We start from the raw sequence: 13,306 nt of genomic DNA on the forward strand, positions 1-13,306 counted from the left end.
TAATAATGCAAACAAAAATACAGAGGTACACTTCCGCGTTCGATAAATACATAAATACTAACACAAGAGGACAGGACTTACATGATCTTAATAAATTAATTTTTTTTTTGAAAAAACAAAAATCACTAAAGATATTTTAAGGCATTTGAATTGTTTTATAAATTACTTTTATCTCTGTCATTGTTTATATGACATGTACTGGTCTTTTGTGTTTTTGTCTTGACATTTAAATTGCTGCCATTTATAAAGAGGGAAGGGTTTAATGATGGCTTCTCTTTAACCCCAAATCATTTGAAGCTAAACTGAATGCAAGTAAACAATTAGGCCTATTTATTTATTTATTTTTATAAAAGGGTGGTGTGTGAAAAATGTGAGTATAACAAGATTACACTTAATGTTATGCATTTTAAAATTAAAATAGGCCTAGCTTTGTAATAGTTTCCAACACCATGAACCTTAAAACTAAATCTGTAAATAGATAGTCCAGAATCAGAGCACAGAATTTCTAACATGATTTTATTGTTTCCTGCAATTTTACACGACTGGATTAGTGTACAACCCAAACAATGATGCACTTATTAAAATATTGATTATTCTTTAAATATAATCTAGAAGCTAAATGTACCCAATCTTTAGGCATTTCCCGAAGTAATGTTAAAAATAGCTGTGTGTCTTGTTCTTTCCCCGTAACAACACTCAGAACAGAGCGCTTGAATTTCTACATCTGCTCTCTAGATGGCGCCTCTTCAACTCGCATGAAAACAAAGTTGAACGTGTTTATAGAGCACAACAACGCCATGTCATTATTTAATTTAATTGACTTAAACTTATGTACACTCGACAGCAGTTCATTAACAATCAGTGAATATAGCTCTTTTGGTCATTAGACGATAAATCACCAATTACACGATTATAAAACACTAATAAGCAGTGGATTTATTAACCGAATCTCAGGCGCGTTCTCCACAGAACAGCGGTTCCTATTGGCTGTCCGCCGATGACGTCAGGATAGCGGCAGCGTTCCAGACGCGTCGCGTTTCATGAGGATTTGAAGGTGCGCGATCGGAATCATTATTCTCTCACAGCAGCGGAAAAACTGCGAATTCGTTCAATAAATTACTTTTCTGTTCTGTGAAACTATTTTAAAGAAAGAGACGCTCACTTTAAGAGCATTCCATGTGTTTGGACCAGACGGACATTTTTGTTTAGAAGAGGTGAGTTTTTATTTTCATCACTTTAAAAGTGACTAAATCACTTTAATTCATATTCTAAACCTTTCTACTGCACGAACTCAAAATAACACAATTATTATCATACGATAAGATTAAATACATCGGATTTCATCGTACATATAATTTCAGGTGTTGTTTAAATTAGTTTACCTTATGAATGTTTTTAGGTGCATGTTTTAGGGTTATTATTATTATTTTATCTCATTATTACATTTCTGGAAGAATTTGATCTTATTTGTTCCTTGGCTGAAACATTGGCTTGTGTATCACATCAGTAAATCAATAAGGCTTAGGGAAATTTTGTGTATGTTTGTGGTTGTTTGTGTGTGTGTGTGTGTGCATGTGAGTTTTTGTGTGTGTGTGTGTGTGTGTGTGTGTGTGCATGTGAGTTTGTGTGTGTGAGTTTGTGTGTGTGCATGTGAGTTTGTGTGTGTGTGTGTGTGTGTGTGTGTGTGTATGAGAGTTTGTGTGTTATACAGTATGTAAATTGTAATTTCAGCTTGTAAGAAATTAATTGTAGAAATCCATAATAGTGTTTTGAACAGGAGTGAATGACAGATCATTGTGGAATTCTGCTAGTGAAAATGATATTAAAGATATCAAGAATTATGTTTTTTACTAGTTGAAATTCTATTTTAGATATCAAGAATGTGTATTTCTGCGAGCGACGTCACAATTTTTTTAATCAAGAATTAACATTTTTACTAGAGCAAATGTAATTATTGATATAAAAAATCAGCATTTTCACTAGAAGTGATTTCACTGCTGATCTCAAGAATAAGCGAAAATGTATTTATAGAAATCTATAATTCATTTCCTGCACATTACATTTTTCCAGAGGTCATGGGGTGTTTAAGGCACTATTCTTTATAAAGAAATATACATATTATGAAATGTGCCATACAAATACATTGAAAAGAAAAAAAGAAAAGAAATTATAGGTACAAGAGTCGAAAAATTAGGCTGGAATGCATGTGTGTGCTGCTGCATTCAGAGGCAGTCACATGAGTGTGACACACACACACACACACACACACACACACACACAAACAAACACACACACACACATATAAAGATAATGCATATCATAGTGGTGCCATCTACAAACTTGATTATGATGTTGGAATTATGGATGGGTTTGCAGTCGTACGTGAAGAGGACGTATTGAAGGGGGCCAAGGCCATGGCCGTAACTACCATTGAGGACACCGAGATCATGTCCTCTGTATTTTTTTCTTGAAGTGTCGTTTCATTGTGAAGTGAAAATAGCCGACGAGACAATTATCCTTGCATCAACGGAAAGTCCCGTAGGCCTACTTGCAGATACCGATGTCATGTCAAAACGAAAATAGTCGGCTGTAGCGGAGTGTTTCCTAAACCAATTAAAGAATTCAACGCAGTGTCTCGCACAGCTCACATAAACTCACATAAACTTGAACTTCAAATGTAAGTTTATGTGAGCTGTGCGAGACACTGCGTTGCGTTATCACAAAAGAGTCCTGCAAAGGTGGGATGCTTCTGGCCACAGAAGAATAGTTACTTGATTTGATAAAAGGTGAGACTGAATTACTGAACGCTAAAGGTATTCTTTATTATTTTATGTATTGTATGTATACATTGCAGTACAGGTGTTGTATCAACATGTGAGTCAACTGAACTGATAATGGAAATATTTTTCTATCACTTTGTCACGTTCCTGTGTTGTCTGCCCTATGTTCTCTGTTTCACCCATCACGTTTATGTCACGTTTCCTTGTTGTCTGCTCCGTGTTTTCCGTTTCACCCGTCACCGATCCCGTTCCATGTCACGCTTTCCCTGTTGTCCGCCCTGAGTCTCACTGTCCGTGTGTAAAACTACAATTCCCACAATTCCTGGCCTCTCACTGCCTGCACTCTTCATTGTTCTCACCTGTGTCTGGTTTAGTCTTCATTGTGTTTGTGTATTTAACCCTGTTTGTTTCTCCTTTCCCCTGTCGGTCTTTGTTGTATGTAGATGCCTGTTTCCCATGTTTCCATCGTTGTTTTCGCCACAGTTATCCCCGTGTATGCCTTCCGTGTTATGTTAACCCTTTGTTTGCCTTTCGTGTTTTGTTTACCTTTTCCCATCGTGGATGTTTCCTTTGTTCGTGTTCTTTTGTGTTGCATTTTATTTTTAATAAACCTTGCTGCGTTTAGATCCTCGTCCCGTGTCTACCTTCACCGTCATTCGTGACACACTTACAGTTAGTGGTGAGAACCCAAGTCCATTTCAGAGGATGCATACACACTAATATAGTATATTGTATAATATAATGTAGTGTACACTACAAATGGATCGCCACCATTTCAGAGGTTGCACAAGAAGCCACAACTACCTATAGGTAATATTTCAAACAGTTCACACCCAGATACAGGAAAACACACACACACACACACACACGGTGCACAGTTTGCACATGTTGTTATGGAAAATAAATATGTTGTCAGCCAAACGTATTTATCAAGTGTGTATTTATTTATTTTTATTTTTTGGGGGGCGCGTTATTTTTGACCTTGGTATTTGAAAAATCCTGGTTACGGCCTTGGCCAAGGGTTGACTGGGAAGAGAAATCGGCCCGGGATATTACATAGAAACTAGGGATGGGCATTTTGGTAATTTTGTCTACTCGAGTACTCAGACTAATTACTCGAGTACTTGTCAAGTACTTGAGGGTGATTACATGTTCATAACTGTATATATAATAACATGTCTGACAAACGTCTATGGCTGCCGCATTGTGACTTGTTGTCCCAGTGTATCGTCTGTTCATTATTATAGGCTGTTATAAAACAGTATGTTACAAAATGTACAAAAGATTGCATAATCGTATTTTGATTATGCAATAAAAATGTGGCTCTGTCTAGCTGTTTGAAACACTCGCCTGCTGTATATGCGTTGCTTCAGCACATTGAGTCATCTGCTACATGCGCTTGGTGTATGTCCAAATGTTTGCTCTTTGAGGAAAGCCGCAATCCTCTGTATTTTTGTTGCTGTGCCTAACCCTAGCTCAGAAAGTATGAATTTCCACCATTCAACTGGGGAAAGTGTGGAATGACACTTTATATTGGACATCTAACTTAAAAACTCATGCAGAAATCTTCAACTCCCATCTCGTTGAGATGCATGTGCGTGTTACTTCACGCAGCCAGGGAGGTTTACAGTCAGTGACAAACATTTACTTTTATTAAATAATATCCAGTAATGATTCAAAGTTCTTACATGAAATGAAAATTAAATGTGTTTAGCAAACGTTTTGCAGAGACAGGTGTTCAAAACACGGTTAATTACACTCTCTTTTGATTATCGTAATGATAGCATTGCAGTGTTGTCAGTTTGGTTGCTATGAGATGTTTCTGACAATGAATGTACCCCTCAAACCACAATGTAATCAATCGTAAAATTAAAAATAAGATCTGCATAACACAGTGGCTCATTTCAGCTTATTGTAGCCCATTCAGCTCGTTTCACGACCGGCCCAGTTTTCCCGATGGTCTCCCAATTGCACAGGTGTGTTGAGGCCAAGTTTGTTTAGTTTGATAGCCAGCTTGTTGGGGGGATGGTGTTAAAAGCAGAACTATAATCAATGAACAGAATCCAGACATAACTGTTATGCTGTTCCAAGTGTGACAGGGTAGTGTGAAGGACCAGTGAGACAGCCTCCTCAGTTGACCTGTTTGCCCTGTGAACAAACTGGTATTGATCAAGGGAAGGGGGTATGTTAGTTTTAAGTCTCTCTAAGCACTTCATATTTATGGGGGTCAAGGCCACTGGGTGATAATCATTCAGGGACCTGACTGCTATCTGTTTTGAACAGGGATGATTGTAGCAGATTTGGGGCAGGTAGGAACAGTGGCCTGTTCCAAAGAGATGTTAAACAGGCTGGTGAACTGCTGTCAGCTGTCCCACACAGTGCTTCAGGACCAGTCCAGGAGCCCCATCAGGCCCAGCGACTTTATTGTGGTTGATGTGGCTAAAGGCCGGTCTCAGCTCGTGGGAGTTCAGCACCAGTGCACATGATGGAACCTCTTGCAGTGTAGGCTTGGTGATGGGTTGGTGATGGGTTCACAAACCTTGTGAAGAAGAAGAGATTCAGATCATCAGGGAGGAAAGAGTTTGCTGTGTAGGTTGAACAGGTGTTGTTACTTTTATAGTCTGTGATGAACTTAATGCCCTGCCACATACGCCAGGAGCCTGAGTTATTAAAGTGCTCCTGTATTCACATTTTGTAGCAGCACTTCGCCTCCCTAATGCCTTTGCTCAGATTGGACCTAGCTGGTTTATAAGCATCTGGATCTCCTTCATGGAAAGAATTGTAACATACCTTCAACAGGTTTTTAACATCTCTGTTCATCAATGGTTTCTGGATGGGGATTGTACTCTTAACAGTGATAAAAATGTCCATACAGATGTTAAAGTAGGCTGAAATGGAGAGGCATATGTGTTTAGGTCCATGTGGTTGTTCTGAGTAGCTTCCCATTTGAAAAGATCCTTGTCTGTGTTGTCGAAGCAGTCCTGTACTTTAGTCATGGCACCCTCTGGCCATACTCTTAACAGTCTGCACAGTGGGCTTTGACCTGGTAATGAGAGTTTTGTATGCCGGTGTCAGGACAAAAATAATGTTATCAGACCGGCCGAGGTGGGGAGATGGTGACGCTTTGTAGGCATTCGTTACGTCGCAATAGATATGGTCCAGCGTGCTATTTCCTCTGGTTGGGAAGTCAACAAACTGATAGAATTTGGGTAGCACAGTCTTAAGTTTAGTGTGATTAAAGTCCCCCGCTATGATAAACCCAACGTCTGGTTGAGAGTTTTTGCAATCCGTTTGTAATATCTTGCAGTTTAGCCAGTGCTAACTTAGCATTAGCTTACAGAGGGGTGTAAACAGCAGTGAAACACTACTGTAAATTCTCTTGGCAGATGGAAAGGTCTACAATTCACCGTTATAAATTCTAAATCCAGGGAGCAAAATTGTTCAATAATATCTGTGGCGGTGCACCAAGCATTGCGTACATATATGCACACTCTGCTGCCTTTGTCCCTACTGGATTCAGTGGAATGAGCCGAACGATAAACAGTCCGGCCCCCTAGTTTGATAGCCGCATCAGGGATGTTAGCATTCAGCCAGGTCTCTGTGAAAAATTTGACAAAGCTGTTCATCCTGTTCTAAGGAATCCTCAGTCTTAAATCATCTGTCTTGTAGACTATGGACTGGGTGTTTGCAACGAACAGGCTGGGTAGAGTTAGCTTGTTCGGGGAGCACTTTAGCCTAGCAGAATGCCAGCTCACTTGCCCCGCTTCTGCTTCCTCTCTCGCCTCCACCTGCGGCGCCTACATTAGTTTATCATTAAACTATTATTTATATCGTCAAGCCGGTTCTCGCCTCCTCCTTTCCATTGAGCCTTTTACAGTTGTTTAAAGTAAAATAAAGGAAAAATAATGGCATCTAAGTGGAGAGTTCCGGGCCGCTGCATCCATGCGTGCCGCCATCAACTAGTAACCTAATGTGTTTACTTGTGAAAGCTACTTTTAGTAAATATAAGTTGTAGCTGGTTTCAGTGATTGGTGTTTGTGGTCATTATTCTGATTGTTAGTAAGCATATCAGTTTCTTGCGTGTATGTTGTGGTGCTGTGACTGACCATATGATGATGAGAATATCTCTGTTTGTTTAGGATTGTACTAGATTCTCCAGCTGCTTGCAATAAAGCAGCATTATTCCTGATCATAATTACAGGGTTTGTCATAAACCAATGTTTCCAAAAGACAAAAATAAAAGCCAGAAGCTGAGAAAGTAGAAACACTTCACATTCTTCTACTGTATGTTTGGATGTGTAGTTGTACTTCATATTGAAGTTGACCACGTATTGCAGTCGCTTTCCCTCTGAGCTAATGGAGATAAATTAATATCCATTAATGTTTGTACATTTCAAACATCACATTGATGTATTTTAATGAAGGGTTGATTTGTTGACTTTTAGACTCCAGAATCAGTTTGATTTGCTCTGTGAAGTGTTGTGAGTTTCTCATATTGTTGTGTTTGTTCATTGGCATTGATGCCGTCTTGTTGTTATTAAGAAAGAAGGCGATCGTTAAAACACCTGTTTTGGAGTAAAACCAAAGCACAAACTGAGCTGTGTTGATTGACAGTGACGTGTGTTTATTGGGCAGTTTGAGAGAAATGCTGTGACGTCAACAGGGCCGTATTAACACACGGGCTAACCTGGGTCAATCACGGTATTCTCCCCCGTCTACGTTCTCAGGAGAGCGTGTATGTAAATGCATTCAGCAGGAGACACTGATGTAAACACAGAGAAGGTACACAATGGCTGAACCCTTCCGTGTTGCGCATGGTCTTCGAGTGACAGCATTTACTTTTTTTTATTTTCTTAATACTTTGTTTTAAAGAACTTGTAATAAGTTGGTAATACTTGGTTAGTCATCATTTATTTGTAATTATTTAAATATGTAGGTAAAATTATCTTTTTAAAAAATTCAGATAGAGTTCATTATAATCATTTTTACTGGTACACGTATTAATCTTTGATGCAAGTATATGTATACATGCCACAAAATCAGTGGGCATGTTGTAATTACTATTTGGGGAAAATATCTGTTTTCCAGTGGACTTTTTTTAATAATAGGATCAAATGTGCAGATTCAATGAATATCAAACTTTTTTGGCAAGAGAAACTTAAGTGTACATTGTCAATGTATTATTAGACACTATACATACAGATATAAAACATATTGAATGCTGAAGTTTAACATCTCAAAATTTTTATTTTCTCTGGCTGCCATTCAGTCTCTACAAATATACCTGGCTGCAGCTTGATGAACAGGTCCTTCTCAGTCTCGTGCACATGCTGGGTCTCACTTTCACGCTTTCACTTTTGAAACTGGTTTAGATGAATGTGAGTGAGCAATTTTCATGCAATGCATAGAGATACAGTACCTTACAGTACCATATCTCTCGCTTTATGTCCAAATATTCCAGAGTTGTTGCTGTGCTTGCTTCCTTCACTATCCATCCATCCATCCATCCATCCATCTATCCACCTGCAGCTGAATTGGGATGCAATAGTGGGGTTTCCCTCTTACGTAAAACTCTGTAGTTCGATGTACAAGCGCATATACGTGAACGTTAGGGAAAGTCGATATTTTACATTTGTGTGTAGAAATGGGTATAGTTTATAGTGTATGTGATTTTACCATTGGACTCCCAGAAATGTTGAATTCTTTCAACTGTGTTGACTTCTTGTTGGGCTCCATCTTATGATGTTTATTATCCGGTCTGTTCACGCAAATGCACATCCTCAAACACACATCAGAACGGTGCTTATGCGTTTATATGACCACATTATGCCGTGTTCTCTGAGAGAAATCACTGTAAGGGATCTACGGTTTGGGGTATGGAAAATGAGGAGACAGGGAGCAGTGACATACTTCAGGTAGCTTTTATTCTCTCTTTTCAGTTCGTTTGAGTGCCGTCTTCTCACGGCTTTCTTATTCCTCAGTTTCAAAGCAACAAAAACTCTCAAATAGCTTTTCCAATAATTCAGCTTAACAACAATAGTAATATAATAATCATAAAACACACAAAAAGGCACGCCAGTCACTGCGCTCTGGTGTCATTCTCTCTCTGCCTTCCTCTGGCGTGTTTGGCTGTTTTAAGTTATCTCTCTGCTATCACTGTTATGAGAAACAGCTGTTAGAAATTATATGAACCAGCTTGATGAACCACACCACACCCTCTCCCACAGACAGACACGACCATGCCCCCATCACCACAATCAGAAGTTTTGACATGCCTTGACATTTGTGCTTTTTTCAGTTGCTTAAAGTATTTAATTTGTAACGTAGTTCAATGGAAAGGAGGAGGCGAGAATAAACTTAAACAGAAGACACAAACACACATGACGGACATGTCCGTAAACTAACTATCTCTCCCGCACAATCCTTTGCAGTCGGCCTTTATCCCTCTCGGAGGCTTGATTAGCCTGAAAAGGAACCGGGTGTACCCCTTCCACAATATGAATGGCTGATAACACTGTATTCAGCACAAACTGCGCTACAATAATATGTGAGCAACATATGTGTACATGTTTGTATTTTTGAGAAAATAATGTTTGTGCGTGGTTTTTAAAAAAAATTTAAGTAATTGAAATAAGACCATATAACACATACTAAACATTTGTCCACAAGCCTTTTGAGAACTGGATCTTGTAGCCTAGAGTTTTTGCTACAAAATGATGTGAAAACCATCCTGATCATTCATTCATACAAAACAATATAGTAATTGAACTTTTGTAAGACACTTTTAGTGTTAGAAAGGTCATATGCGAGGAGGGGTGAACTATCATGAATATTGATGTGTAAATCACACCTGAGGAGACAAAGACCCCTCCCCTGGGCCTATCAATGAGGAATGTGACAGAAAGAGAATGAATGTGAGGAGACTTAATGATCAAAATCAAGTTTTAAGTTAAAAGAAGTAATCTGACTATACATTTTCTTTACATAAAGACTTAATTATAGACCTACACTACTGTTTAAAAGAAGTCTCTTCTGCTCAACAAGACTGCATTTATTTGATCCAAAATACAGTAAAAACTGTGATATTGTGAACTCTTTTTTACAATTTAAAAGAACAGTTTTCTATTTGAATATATTGGAAAATGCAATTTGTGATCAAAGCTGAATTTTCAGCATTATTACTGCAGTCTTCAGTGTCACATGATCATTCAGAAATAATTATAATATGCAGATTTTCTAATATGGGCGTATTTAAAGTGCATTTTACTCATTTAACCTGAACACATATTTTCAAGCACAAGCTTTGTTGATGATGAGGCAGCATAAACACTAGATAAAATATAATCTAAACATTCATATTATTTTTATATCATATTACATATCATATTTATATCATACAGCATACAATTTAAATACCTGCTTTAACCGAAACAGCATTTAAATGTAACTAAAACTTGCTTATTTGGACATATTTAAATGTCAATACTCTGAATCCTGGCTGGCAAGTCTGGAAACAGTCCCACTAGTAAAATATGTATATGTTTATATAAAATAGCATGTCAACTAATGAAAACTAAATGACTTACTCATCCGAAATTTTATCCTCGGCTGGATCAAGTCTCTCTTCAAAATGCAAACGTTCATCCTGCTCTTCTTCTGAGGAAAATGTGGACTCTTCCTCACCTGTGTATCGTGCTGTCTTCCAAACGTGCAAAAAAGTGAATGAACTTGATGCTTTTTACGGCACAGTCGGGGGCGTTTACCATTTGCATTGATCTTCTCAGCACATTAGTGTATCAATAGCGCCCTCTGCTGGTGGGTGTGAACCAGGAGAAATTGTACATCGCTTTGTTTCATACAGATTACATTGCAGGCAGGGGCGAAAATTTCATCAAAATGTTGGGGGGGACAATAAACATAACAATTCTCAAGAGCGATTTTTGAAGGGGACACCAAGGGTTTTTTTGTTGTTGCCCCGTTTGCATTTGTATTATTTTATTTCTTAAGCAATTATTTTAAGAATAGATCATTATATTATTTACAATACACATATTTTAAGGATATTTTAGGGGGACAACCCTCAGATGGGGGGGGGACCCCCCCGTGATTTCCACCTATGATTGCAGGAGAATATTTGTTTGAATTGTTTTATTTAAAAGTGGACATTTGAAGCTTTCTTTAGACATATGTTTCATGTTTGTGTGATAAGTATTCGCAGAGTTTCAGTTCATTTTTGTGACGTGTTTCTGAAATATGCTCATGAACACAGAGACTGCTGAAAGCTCACCCTTTTTATTTTCTTTATTTTACAAAAGCACAATGTTTTGTTGTTATTGTGAGTGTACACAAATAAAAGTAGACCCTTTATAGTCTCTAATGATGTCTTACACTTATCTGTATGCCCCAAAATGACATAACCAGATACAGTATCACAAGCCTTTTCAACATTTAATAATGTGCAAGAGATGAATTTTGGATATCTATAATTCGTATTAAAATGTGTACATTTTCACTAGTTAAAATTCTAATTCCTGATATCAGCAATGGAATTTCAACTTGTAAAAAAAACATAATTTTTATATCTGTAACTGCATATTCACAATATCTGTCATTTACTCCTGTTCAAAATGCATTTACAGATATCTACATTTAATTTCTTGTTAAAAATTAAAAAATGTATTTACTAGTAAAAACAATTTTTTTTATATCAGTTACATTGTTACTGCTTCAAAAATCAATTCCTTATATAAACAATTCAACTAGAATAATTCTCATTTTTGATATCTGTAAATTTATTTCAATATGTTTCAATATGCTATTTTATATTTCAGATATCTGGAAATTGATTTTAGATATCACTAAACAGTAGAAAAGCAATTTAAGATATATTAAAAGACTTTCTTACTAGTTACAATCACATGACAGAGACTGTATCTGTAATTGACATCACCATTGGTGAAAGAAATTTGGATTAATAATCGATAGATACAGAGATTTATAAGAGATCTAGAGATCTGTCCACATTATAACTCAAATAAACTATTCAGATGCGATCACGCTTAAATCTCATGTATTTACTAGTTGCAATGAATAAAGGAGCAGCATTTACATTTAATTATTCAGATCGTTATCGCAGTGCATCATGTGTGTGAGTTTTGCTCTTTGGCTGAACTGGTTCCCTCACAGATAAAGCATGTCATGTTATATTTCCCTTTGAGTGTCTGAGAGCTCTTGAAGTGAATGTAGCAGACACAACACTCATTTCCTGCTTATGTCGTGTGCAGGGCTTATTATGCTCTTGATGTGTGGAGCTCAACATACACATGACACTCTGTACATCTGCAAAAACCATGAGCAATAAAACCTGAGCACATTACAATTTACAGAAATACAGGATGAATGACTCTGAATAAGTGTTCATGTGTTCATTTGAGCTGAAGGAGACAGATGCAGTGATCACTGAGGCCGTCTGAAGCTCAGGAACACCTGTTTCCATCAACTGTTCTGAAGAAAGTCTAGAGAGGACACACTTTATTGCTGTTGTGTGTTCATGAGCCCCTTGTGTAGTGTTACATTCTCCATACACTTACACACGCCATACAACATTATACAAGACTGTCATCTGCACATGTTGCTCATCACAGTGTACAGACTGCAGCCATGTAATAACATGCATGAATTAGCTTCTTTTAATTCTGTCAAATATTATTTTCTCAGCTGAATTTGTAGAGATCATCTAGTTGACATTGACAGATGTTTATGTGTGTTTATTCAACTTCAGGCACTTTTAGCCTTGTGGATTTCTAGACTGTCTCGTTAACACATTTTTCACACTCTCGCTCGTTTTTGTACATTCATAACAGGAGATTAATGGAATTCAAGTCATGAAAATTAATCTCTAGCATAACTCAAATTCTGTATTGTGTTTAATAGAATTACATGCTGGAAATGATGCTGATAGAAATTGTATTTTTAACAGGTGCGCGGGGTGCTCATCCCTTTTCAGCTACGATCACCAAACTTTGTACACATATAGATCTCATCAAGCCAGACAAATTTCACACTGACAGTCATAGGCTCTGCCCAACAGGAAGTTGGTAAATTTGGATTGTTTGAAAAATGCATGCTCTGGAATTTGAAATACTCTTCCTAGGGATTTCATGTTACAGGTACCAAATGTGGGCGACATCATGCCATACATTGACTATGCTAAATTGCAAACTGATTTTTGATATATTGAATGGTGTTGCCATGGCAACGTGATAAAATAATGTCAAAAAATCAAAATGGAGTCTGTCATTGCTGCTTGAAGTAATATTTTTTCTTAGTTTTGTCTCATATTTCATCTCACGCATGCTCTTCACTCACACCTTTGTCCACTTGACAAGTACACCAAATTTTGAACAAAACTTTATTATGGCTGAAAATACATTTTTGGAAAATGTATAGAAATTATTTTCAGGCAATAAACATTGAAATCAGTTTGATACTGTGTGTGAACAGAGTCGTAATATTAACGGTTTGAG

At 37.4% G+C, this 13,306-nt stretch overlaps 1 protein-coding gene across 3 annotated transcripts in view; it reads left to right on the forward strand.

Moving 5' to 3' along the window:
* The first annotated feature begins 1,048 nt into the window (after nucleotides 1-1,048).
* megf10 (multiple EGF-like-domains 10) overlaps nucleotides 1,049-13,306 on the forward strand; it is a 61,759-nt gene continuing 49,501 nt past the window's right edge. For all 3 annotated transcript variants that reach the window (XM_052116484.1, XM_052116485.1, XM_052116486.1), the window contains exon 1: nucleotides 1,049-1,214. The gene's annotated coding sequence lies outside the window, so the exon portion shown is untranslated. The remainder of the gene's footprint in view (nucleotides 1,215-13,306) is intronic.

The sequence above is a fragment of the Xyrauchen texanus genome, chromosome 43 (genome assembly GCF_025860055.1).
Source record: "Xyrauchen texanus isolate HMW12.3.18 chromosome 43, RBS_HiC_50CHRs, whole genome shotgun sequence".
Classification (NCBI taxonomy): Eukaryota; Metazoa; Chordata; class Actinopteri; order Cypriniformes; family Catostomidae; genus Xyrauchen; species Xyrauchen texanus.